We start from the raw sequence: 11,920 nt of genomic DNA, 5'->3' as shown, positions 1-11,920 counted from the left end.
TGGTGTCCGTATGATTTTTCCTGCCCGTTTCTTTGTCCTGGACACATTACAAGTCCTGTAGTGACGGTAGGCAGTCAGTGACCTTCTGCTGTCCTGACAGTTTGCTGTAGTGTTTGTATATTGTGAGGAAGCTGCACCAAACCAGTAGGATGTGAGGATGCTCTCTTATATGGCAGCATACTATTGCACCTGCCTCCAAGTTTGTCTTTACTGCTCTCGGACAATAGCTACATCTCACTACCCAATGGCCCCACCCATACTCCACCATCGTCCCACCATCCTCATCCCCACGCACTCTGTTTCTCCTCATTTGCCCTATCGTGTTCACATTGACTAGTGGGCACTCATCTGCATTAATCCCATTTTCCAGCATTGGCCAGCAGGTCTCCATTCATCACTGATTCAAGTGCTCCTCTGGATATTTAAATGAGCCCATTGATCCTGCCTGCAGCACTCCATCTAGCAATGTCCTTCAGGTACTTACCACTCTAGTTGGAAATAGTCCCCCTCAGATCCCTTCTATCTCTTACTCTTTACCCTAAATCTATGTCTTTTAGTTTTATTCACCTCAACGAAGGGGATAAACTTTCAGCAATTGACCGTGATAATCTATATTATATCAGAATCAGGTTTAATATCACTGGCATATGTCATGAAATTTGTTGTTTTGCGGTAGCCGTACAATTTGCAATACAATTTGCATACATAAAAAACAAACTATAAATTACAATAAGAGGTGTGTGTTTGTGTGTGTGTATTGAGGTAGTGTTCTTGGGTGCACTGTCCATTCAGAAATCAGATGAACTACACCCCAGGGTTCTGAAAGAGGTGGCTGAAGAGATTGTGGAGGCATTAGTAATGATCTTTCAAGAATCACTAGGTTCTTGAAACTTTTCCAGAGGACTGGAAAATTGCGAATGTCATTCCATTCTTTAAAAAGGGAGGGAGGCAGAAGAAAGGAAATTATAGGCCAATAGCCTAATTTGGGAAGATGTTGAAATCTTTTATTAAGGGTCAGGCTTTGGAGTACTTGGAGGTGTGTGATAAAGAAGTCAGCATGGTTTCCTTCAGGGAAATCTTGCCTGACAAATCTGTTGGAATTCTTTGAGGAAATAACAGGCAGGATACACAAAGAAGAGTCAGTGGATGTTGTTTACTTAGACTTCCAGAATCCTTTGACAAGATGCATATGAGACTGGTTAACAAGATAAGAGCCCATGGTATTACAGGAAAGGTACTAGTATGGATAAAAGATTGGCTGACTGGCAGGAAGCAAAGAGTGGGAATAAAGGGCACCTATTCTGAATGGCTGCTGGTGACAAGTGGTGTTCTGTGAGGCTCGGTACTGGGATTGCTTTTCATGTTAAATGTCAATGAATTGGATGATGGAGTAAATGGCTTTGTGGCCAGTTTTGCAGATGATATAAAGATAGGAGGAGAGGCAGGTAGTGTTGAGGAAGCAGGGAGTCTGCAGAAGGATTTGGACAGATTGAAATCTCTCAGAATATTGAATGGCCTGGACATAGTGGATGTGGAGTGGATGTTTCTTGTAGTGGGTGAGTCAAGGAGCAGAGGGCACTATCTCAGAATAAAGGGACATCCATTCAGAGCAGATGAGAAGGGATTCTCATCTCTGTTCTAAATGGCAAGAGGATGGTGAATCTGTGGAACTCATTGCCACAGATGACTGTTGAGGCCAAGTTATTGAGTATATTTAAAACAGAGGTTAGTGGGTTCTTGGTTAGTCAGGGCATCAAAGGTTATGGGGAGAAGGCAGGACAATGGGATTGAAAGTGATAATAAATCAGCTATGATAGAATGGCAGAGCAGACTCGATGGGCTGAGTGGCCTAATTCTGCTCCCCTGTCTTTATGTTTTCATGGTGGAAGGGAAGAAGCTGTTCTTGAACCATTGAATGTGTGTCTTTAGGCTCCTGTACCTCTTCCCTGAACCAGAAGAGGGCATGGCTAGAGAGGTAGGGGTCCTTAATGATGGATGCTGCCTTTCTGAGGCATCACCTTTTGAAGGTGTCTTGGATGCTGGGGAGGTTTGTGCCTGTGATGGAGCTGGCTGAGTTTACAACATTTATGCAGCTTCTTCCGATCCTGTGCAGTGGCGCCTCCACACCAGATGGCAATGCAACTAGTTAGAATGCTCTCCACAGTATATCCACAGAAATTTGTGATATACATAGAATAGTACAGCACATTACAGGCCCTTCGGCCCACAATGTTGTGCCGACCCTCAAACCCTGCCTCCCATATAACCCCCCACCTTAAATTCCTCCATATACCTGTCTAGTAGTCTCTCAAACTTCACCGGTGTATCTGCCTCCACCGCTGACTCAGGCAGTGCATTCCACGCACCAACCACTCTCTGAGTAAAAAACCTTCCTCTAATATCCCCCTTGAACTTCCCACCCCTTACCTTAAAGCCATGTTCTCTTGTTTTGAGCAGTGGTGCCCTGGGGAAGAGGCGCTGGCTATCCACTCTATCTATTCCTCTTAATATCTTGTACACCTCTATCATGTCTCCTCTCACCCTCTTTCTCTCCAAAGAGTAAAGCCCTAGCTCCCTTAATCTCTGATCATAATGCATACTCTCTAAACCAGGCAGCATCCTGGTAAATCTCCTCTGTACCCTTTCCAATGCTTCCACATCCTTTTTATAGTGAGGCGACCAGAACTGGACACAGTACTCCAAGTGTGGCCTAACAAGAGTTTTATAGAGCTGCATCATTACATCACGACTCTTAAACTCTATCCCTCGACTTAGGAAAGCTAACACCCCATAAGCTTTCTTAACTACCCTATCTACCTGTGAGTTAACTTTCAGGGATCTATGGACATGTACCCCGAGATCCCTCTGCTCCTCCACACTACCAAGTATCCTGCCATTTACTTTGTACTCTGCCTTGGAGTTTGTCCTTCCAAAGTGTACCACCTCACACTTCTCTGGGTTGAACTCCATCTGCCACTTCTCAGCCCACTTCTGCATCCTATCAATGTCTCTCTGCAACCTTCTACAATCCTCTACACTATCTACAACACCACCAACCTTTGTGTCATCTGCAAACTTGCCAACCCACCCTTCTACCCCCACATCCAGGTCGTTAATAAAAATCACGAAAAGTAGAAGTCCCAGAACAGATCCTTGTGGGACACCACTAGTCACAACCCTCCAATCTGAATGTACTCCCTCCACCACGACCCTCTGCCTTCTGCAGGCAAGCCAATTCTGAATCCACCTGGCCAAATTTCCCTGGATCGCATGCCTTCTAACTTTCTGATTAAGCCTACCATGTGGAACCTTGTCAAATGCCTTACTAAAATCCATGTAGATCACATCCACTGCACTATCCTCATCTATATGCCTGGTCACTTCCTCAAAGAATTCTATCAGGCTTGTTAGACATGATCTGCCCTTCACAAAGCCATGCTGACTGTCCCTGATCAGACCATGATTCTCTAAATGCCCATAGATCCTATCTCTAAGAATCTTTTCCAACAGCTTTCCCACCACAGACGTAAGGCTAACTGGTCTATAATTACCCGGACTATCCCTACTACCTTTTTTGAACAAGGGGACAACATTCACCTCCCTCCAGTCCTCCGGTACCATTCCCGTGGACAACGAGGACATAAAGATCCTAGCCAGAGGCTCAGCAATCTCTTTCCTCGCCTTGTGGAGCAGCCTGGGGAATATTCCGTCGGGCCCCGGGGACTTATCCATCCTAATGTATTTTAACAACTCCAACACCTCCTTTCCCAATTAAAAATTTTCCTGTCCTCTCTGATTCTATCCTTTTCCATGATAATGCTAAAGGCCAGGGAGCGGTGGTCACTGTCCCCCAGATGCTCGCCCACTGAGAGATCTGTGACTTGACCCGGTTCGTTACCTAGTACTAGATCTAGTATGGCATTCCCCCTGGTTGGCCTGTCAACATACTGTGACAGGAATCCGTCCTGGACATACTTAACAAACTCTGCCCCATCTAAACCCTTGGAACTAATCAGGTGCCAATCAATATTAGGGAAGTTAAAGTCACCCATGATAACAACCCTATTATTTTTGCACCTTTCCAATTCTCCTCAAGCTCTTAATGAAATATAGCCGCTGTCATACCTTACTGACAATGAATGCAAGGTTGTTGCTTCAACACCACTCAACCAGATGATCTTTCTCACTCCTGTGTGGGTCCTCGTCACCATCTGCCATTCCGCCAATAATAGTTATGTTGTCTGCAAGTTTCTAGATGACTAGCCACACATTCATGGGTGTGGACAGGGTAGGGCAGAGGACTATGAATGCATTCTTGAGGCGCACCAGTGTTGATTCCAGAAAGGAGGAGATGTTATTTCCAATCCGCACAGACTGTTGTCTCCCAGTAAGATCCAGTTGCAGTGGCCCAGGATTTGGAACTTGTTGATTAGAACTGAGGGTATGATTGTGTTGAACATTGAGCTGTAGACAATAAAGAGCAGCCTGACATGGGTATTACTATGGTCCAGGTGATCTAAGTGGAGAGCCAGTGAGATTGCATCTGCTGTAGATCTATTGTGGTGTTAGGGAAATTGCAACAGGTTCAGATTCTTGCTAGGCAGGAGTTGATTCCAGCTACATTCAAAGCGTCATCATGGTAGATGTAAATGCCACTGGGTGGCAGTCATTGAGGCAGACCACCTTGCTCTTCTTGGCACTGGTATTATTGCCACCCTTCTGAAACAGGTGGGAACCTCCGAGTGCAGCGTGTGAGAGATTGAAGACGTCCTTGAACACTCCTGCCACTTGGTTGGCACAGGTTTTCAGTGCCCTACCAGGTACACTATCAGCACCTGATGCCTTCTGAGGGTTCTCCTTCTTGAAAGATGTTCTGACATCAGCCCCTGAGTCAGAGATCAGTGTCACCGGATGGTGTACGCATTTGCACAGGTGTAGTTTTATTCTCCCCTTCAAAGTGTGTATAAAAAGACATTGAGCTGCATCACAGCCATCCATGATGTTAGGTTTTGCCTTGTCGGAAGTAATGGCCTGCAAACCCTGTCTACTATAAGCCTATGGACTCTCACAGCTACCTGCACCATTCCTCTTCCCAACGTTTCTCTTGCAAAAATGCCATCCCCTTCTCGCAATTCCTCCATCTCCACTGCATCTGCTCTCAGGATGAGACTTTTCATTCCAGGATGAAGGAGATGTCTTTTTTTTTAAAGAAAGAGGCTTCCCTTCCTCCACGATCAACTCTGCTCTCAAACGCATCTCTCCCATTTCACGCCATCTGCTCTCATCCCATCCTCCTGCTACCGCCACTTCCAACGGGATCCCACCACCAAGCACATCTTTCCTTCCCCCCCCGCCCCTTCTGCTTTCCGCAGAGATCACTCCTACGCAACTCCCTTGTCCGTTCGTTTCCGCCCCCCCCATCCCTTCCCACCGATCTCCCTCCCGGCACTTATCCTTGTAAGTGGAACAAGTGCTACACATGCCCTTACACTTCCTCCCTTACCACCATTCAGAGCCCCAGACAGTCCTTCCAGGTGAGGCAACACTTCACCTGTGAGTCGGCTGGGGTGATATACTGTGTCCGGTGCTCCCAATGCAGCCTTCTATGTATTGGCGAGACCCGACGCAGACTGGGAGACTGTTTCGCTGAACACCTACGCTCTGTCCGCCAGAGAAAGCAGGATCTCCCAGTGGCCACACGTTTCAGTTCCACGTCCCATTCCCATTCTGATATGTCCATCCACGGCCTCCTCTACTGTCAAGATGAAGCCACACTCAGGTTGGAGGAATAATGCCTTGTATTCCGTCTGGGTAGCCTCCAACCTGATGGCATGAGCATTGACTTCTCTAACTTCCGTTAATGCCCCTCCTCCCCTTCTTATCCCATCCCTTATTTATTTATTATTTTTTATTTTTTCCCCTTTCTTCCTCTCTCTTTTTTTCTCCCTCTGTCCCTCTCACTATATCTTCCTCTGATGTTCCCCTCCCCCTTTCTTTCTCCCTTGGCCTCCCGTCCCATGATCCTCACCCTTCTCCAGCCTTGTATCTTCTTGCCAATCAACTTTCCAGCTCTTGGCTCCATCCCTCCCCCTCCTGTCTTCTCCTATCATTTCGGATCTCCCTCTCCCCCTCCCACTTTCAAATCTCTTACTATCTCTTCTTTCAGTTAGTCCTGACGAAGGGTCTCGGCCCGAAACGTCGACTATACCTCTTCCTATAGATGCTGTCTGGCCTGCTGCGTTCCACCAGCATTTTGTGTGTGTTGCTTGATCATGTTCCCTCTTGACTTCTTCCACACCAGAGAAAACAGACTTAGCTTCTGCAGTTTCTCCTCATGACTGAAATGCTCTATGTCAGGCAACATGTTGGTGAATCTCCTCTGCACCCTTTCCATGGCTATCACACCCTTCCTATAGCGTGGTAGCAGTACTCCAGCTGAGGTCTAACAATGTTTTGTAGTTGCAGTGCAATTTCCCAGCTCTTGTATTCAATGTCCTGATGAAAGGAGGCTGGCACCCTATATGCCTCCTTAACCACATTATTTGCATGCCCACCTTCAAAGATCTTTGGACGTGTACACCAAGATCCTTCTGTTTCTCGGTAGTCTCAAAGACCTTCTGATTCATGGTGTATGTCCTAAGCTCAGGTATTCTCCCAAACCGCATTGCCTTGCATTTATCTGGAATTAACTCCATCTGCCATTAATATATCAGCTTCAACAACTCCACCGGTCTTTCTGTCATTGTAAACTTACTGACCGTGCCTCCTCCTTCCACAACTAAATTATTCACATATGTTACAAGCTACAAGGGTCCCAGCAGTGATCCCTGTGGGATATGGTTAGTCACTGGCATTGAATCACTGAATCACAGAGAGCTCTTTATCATCACCCACTCCTCTATGTTCAGCCAATATTGGATCCAAATTCACAACTTGTTCCAGATCTGATGAACCTTCAATGTGGGACTCTGTTGAAGTCATATAAACCACGTCTACAGTGCTGACCACATCAACAGACTTTGTTACCTCGTAAAAAATTTCAACCTACTTACTAAGGTGGTGATGAATATTGGTAGTTCAGGTTGAGGTGTTTGATGTTGCGGTGTTTGTTGAGTTTGGCAATTAGCTTGCAGACGTTTCATCACCAGTCGAGGTAATATCCTCAGTGTGCAGTTGTTGGTGTTTCTGTCTGGGAGTGCTTGTATTTATATAGGGCCCCGTTCACTTGCTTTAGTCCTAATTGGAATCAGGACCATTTACCTGGACCCCTACCATCCGGGCCATGCTCCCTTCCTGCTGCTGCCATCAGGAAAGAGTGACAGGAGCCTCAAGTCCCACCACCAGTTTCAGAAAGTTACTACCTCTCAAACATTGGGTTCTTGCACCAGAGGGGATAAGTACATTCACCTCAACACTCAACTGATTCCACAGCCTATGAGCCCACTTTTAAGAGCTCTACAACAGGGGTCCCCAACCTTTTTTGCACCGCGGACCAGTTTAATATTGACAATATTCTTACAGACCGACCAGCCGACCTGTTGGGGGGGGGGGTGTTAATTACGACCGGAATATAGGTGATAAGTCAACTATAAGTCACTTATCAGTGGCTAATGCACTCAATTTTGCTTCTAAAAGTGTTTATCTAGCGAATTTAATATTAAACACACAGCGCATATTTTCCTCGCAGGAATATAGTGATAAGTCGGTTATAAGTCATAAGGGGGTTCCTTATGTCCAGTCTATTCCGCAGTTTAGTTTTCCTTGCATTCGTTGCAGAAAACTCCGCTTTGCAGATGTATGATGTTGGAAATGGAAGCAACGTTTTCAGTGCTTTCATGGCTATCTCAGGATATTCAGCCTTGACTTTGATCCAGAATGCCGGCAGAGATGTTATGTCAAACATACTTTTCAGCCCACTGTCATTTGCAAGCTCGAGGAGTTGATCTTCTTCCCGTGCTGACATGGATGATTCGCCGGGGACATTCACAAACGGGTCACAGACCCATTCCTTTGCAAGTCTTGGGTCATTTGTGGTTGGAAAGTAACGCTCGAATTCTGTCGACAGTGAAGATAGGTGATTGTGCACCAGCTGTGAGCCTCAGTCTCTCCCAAATTCCCAGCTAATGTTGGGAACATGTCAAATATGCCCCTGTCCACTCACCGTCCCCACAGTTCCAGTTTAGCTGTGAAAACAGACACTTTATCCGCCAACTTGAAGTCATTCTCCCCTGAAGTGACAAATTGAGTTCACTGAGCAGGTTGAAGATGTCACACAGATAAGCGAGTTTTGCTATCCACTCCTCGTCACTGAAAAACCCTGGCCAGGGCTCTCCCCCTTGATAGCCACCTGACTTCAGTATGAAAGAGAAGGTGTTTGCGCTCTGCATCCATTTCCTCGCAAAGCTGCTCAAACAGATGTGAGTTAAGGGCTTTTGCTTTGATGTGATTGATAACTTCAACAACATCACTCAATACGCTGTTAAGATCAGGTGAGATTTTTTGGCTAGCCAGCATTTCCCTGTGTGTGACACAGTGTGTAGACTGGCATTCAGGAGCAACCTCTTCGACTCGGATAGTGAAACCAGACTCATTAAGCCCTTCCAAAAGCTGTGCTTCGATGTCCTCCGCTATGTCATCGATTCTCTTTGAAACTGTGGTAGCTGAAAGAGAAACCTGTGCCATCTTGTTAGCTGCAGCTTCTCCCAACAGTCATGGCACATGTCCTTGGCAGCAGGCAGAATCAATTCTTCACCAACAGTGAAAGGCTTCTTAGCCTTAGCAATACGGCTAGCCACTAAGTACGACGCTCTCAGAGCAGCAGCGTTTGTGGAGATGGTGGCTCTCAGCACTTGCTCCTGTCCCGCTTGCTCACGTTTTCTCGGCTCAAAAATCTCAGCGGGTTTGTCTTTAAGTGCAGAGTGATTGGACTCAAGGTTCCGAAGCAGCTTTGAGGGCTTCATTGCCTCATTAGACAGCTTGTCTCCACATTTCACACACAGGGGGCTTGGAGCGTGCGAGTCACTGGTCGCAATACAGCCATATTTTATGTACGACTCGTCGTATTTTCTGTTGAAGGAAGCTTTCTTTTTTTTGCAGTCTCGGCCTCAGCTCTCTCTGCGTTATCATCATTGTTAGGCCTTTTATGCTTCCTACCATCTCTTCCAAAGAAACTCTCAAGCCACGTTTGTTTTTTACTCATCGAGTAGTTGTAGGTTAATGACCGACTGATGACCTCGCGTGGGTAATGACCTCACGTGTGTTCAAGTTCAACAGGGCGTGACAGGGAATGAGGAAAGGTGCAGTTGACTTCTATCGTTTCCTCGCAGCCCGGTAGCACATGATTTGCGGCCCGGTGGTTGGGGACCACTGCTCTACAACATATGTTCTCGATATTTATTGCTTATTTATTCATTATTATTATTTATTGTTGTATTTTTATTTTTTCTCAGGTCATACTGGTAAAACCTGAGGTACTGCATAGCCAGGCATACTCATTTGTCAATTGCTAGGAACTTCTGGACTTTTCTGTGACTTTTATTATTATTATTATTATTACTTTTTCTCTTTTTTGTATTTGCATAGTTTGTTGTCTTTTGCACGTTAATTGTTTATCTCTATTTGTCTGCATTTCTTTGATTCTTTTGTTGTTTTGTGGTATTTACTGTGAATGCCTGCAAGAAAATGAATCTCAGGGTAACGTATATACTTTGAAAATAAATTTCCTTTGAACTTTGCACTGTAAACTCATCATACCTCTCTCTGCCTTTAAATGCTCAAGCATTTAGTCAGCCATCCCTCCGAATGAGCCACAGAGGAGATGTTTGATAATGTCGTTGTAAAGTGCCCTGAGACATTTTTCCATTACAGATAACAGGAATTCTGCAGATGCTGGAAATTCAAGCAACATACATCAAAGTTGCTGGTGAACGCAGCAGGCCAGGCAGCATCTCTAGGAAGAGGCGCAGTCGACGTTTCAGGCTGAGACCCTTCGTCAGGACTTACTGAAGGAAGAGTGAGTAAGGGATTAGGGTCTCGGCCTGAAACGTCGACTGCGCCTCTTCCTATAGATGCTGCCTGGCCTGCTGCTTTCCATTACAGATGTCTGTTTTGAATACATGTTTGTGCAGGAAAATCTGCCCAAATGCCAATACGCTTTTTTTTCTCCAGTGATATCAATACTTTGATCACATTCCTTAGCAAGATTGCTGGAGACAGTAACAGAGAAAGTTTACAGCAAATAATTGTTCATAGCATTTACAGAATGTTATTCATCCTGAGAATAGGAGCTAGTCAATAAATAGGCCACACTTGGGGGGATGGTCCTGGGGTGAATTGGCAGCACTATTAACCAACCTTGGGCAAAAATGTTGCACAATCAGAAAGATGAGAAGGTTTTCTGACCCACAGGACTTCACACAACAGCAAACTATGAAAGATGTTTGAATAAAACATTTGGTTTAGGTGTAGATCAGCAAGTATGTTGTATTGCAGTGGGCACTGGTCTGGTAGTGGTTGAGAAGTCATTACCCTGTAATACGCAAAAGAAGATAACAGGCGTTGTTAGAGAGGATGTTTCCTTCTGCAGAATTTGACTTTTTCAGAAGGGTAGCACAGCCTACAATATTTCCAGTTGTGGTGTATGGCTGTGAGAGCTGACTATTAGTAAGGCTGAAAACAAAAGAATCAACGCCTTTGAACTTGGATGCTGGAAGGAAGTGTTAAGAGTTCTTTCGACAGCAAGAAGATCCAACAAGTCAATACTTGAAGAAATACAGACAGAATGCTCACTAGGAGGCTTGATTATGAGACAAAAAACTCAAATATTTTGGCCACACCGTGAGAAGACAGGATTCCTTGGAGAAGACTCTCACGTTGGGTAAAACAGAAGGTAAAAGGAGAGGACAACAGAGGCTACGATGGATAGGTAATACTACCCAGACAATGTGTATGACCTCAGGGGATCTTAGAGAGGCAGTTCCCAACAATAAGGCTTGGTGTCCATGAGCTCACGAAGAGTCGGACTCAACTTAACAATTGAACAACAGCAGCACAGGAAAATCTTCGTTTTGTTCTAGCTATAAAACTCTGCCCTGCAATTAAACAACCGTTATGCAGAGTTTGGAGAATGCTACATGTGGCTTTCTGAATGCACAATCTGACAACTGATCATTAATATGAACATGATGATTTGATTAGTGATTATTAATCACTTTCAAAATTAAATGCCAACTAATTTAACTGCATTTTCAAGCAACTGATGTAACTCCTTGCCTTCTTTTATAGCCAAGAATATTTGATTTTGCTGAACACATAACAAAAGGGGAAGGGAAACAAACCGAATCAAAAAATGAAAGAAACGAAAGGCCTTGAATTTGGCGTCGATTCTGTCCTTAGATGTCAGATAGCTCCATCTACTGGAGGGTTAGGGTAATGCAATTGAGTACTCATTCTGAGAGGAATAACAACAGAATAGTCGTAGTCATACTTTATTGAGCCCGGGGGAAATTGGTTTTCGTTACAGTTGCACCATAAATAATAGTAATAGAACCATAAATAGTTAAATAGTAATATGTAAATTATGCCAGTAAATTATGAAATAAGTCCAGGACCAGCCTATTGGCTCAGGGTGTCTGACCCTCCAAGGGAGGAGTTGTAAAGTTTGATGGCCACAGGCAGGAATGACTTCCTATGACATTCTGTGTTGCATCTCGGAGGAATGAGTCTCTGGCTGAATGTACTCCTGTGCCCAACCAGTACATTTATAGTGGATGGGAGACATTGACCAAGATGGCATGCGACTTAGACAGCATCCTCTTTTCAGACACCACCGTGAGAGAGTCCAGTTCCATCCCCACAACATCACTGGCCTTACGGATGAGTTTGTTGATTCTGTTGGTGTCTGCTACCCTCAGCCTGCTGC

General features: G+C 45.1%; 1 protein-coding gene across 1 annotated transcript in view; it reads left to right on the top strand.

Annotated features, from left to right (window-relative positions):
- Positions 1–11,920, top strand: part of cradd (CASP2 and RIPK1 domain containing adaptor with death domain) — a 32,895-nt gene that overhangs the window by 1,314 nt on the left and 19,661 nt on the right. The window lies entirely within an intron of this gene.

This window comes from Mobula hypostoma, chromosome 20 (genome assembly GCF_963921235.1).
Source record: "Mobula hypostoma chromosome 20, sMobHyp1.1, whole genome shotgun sequence".
Classification (NCBI taxonomy): Eukaryota; Metazoa; Chordata; class Chondrichthyes; order Myliobatiformes; family Myliobatidae; genus Mobula; species Mobula hypostoma.
The sequence above is the reverse complement of the archived record's forward strand: the minus strand, read 5'-3'. Positions and strand labels throughout refer to the sequence as shown.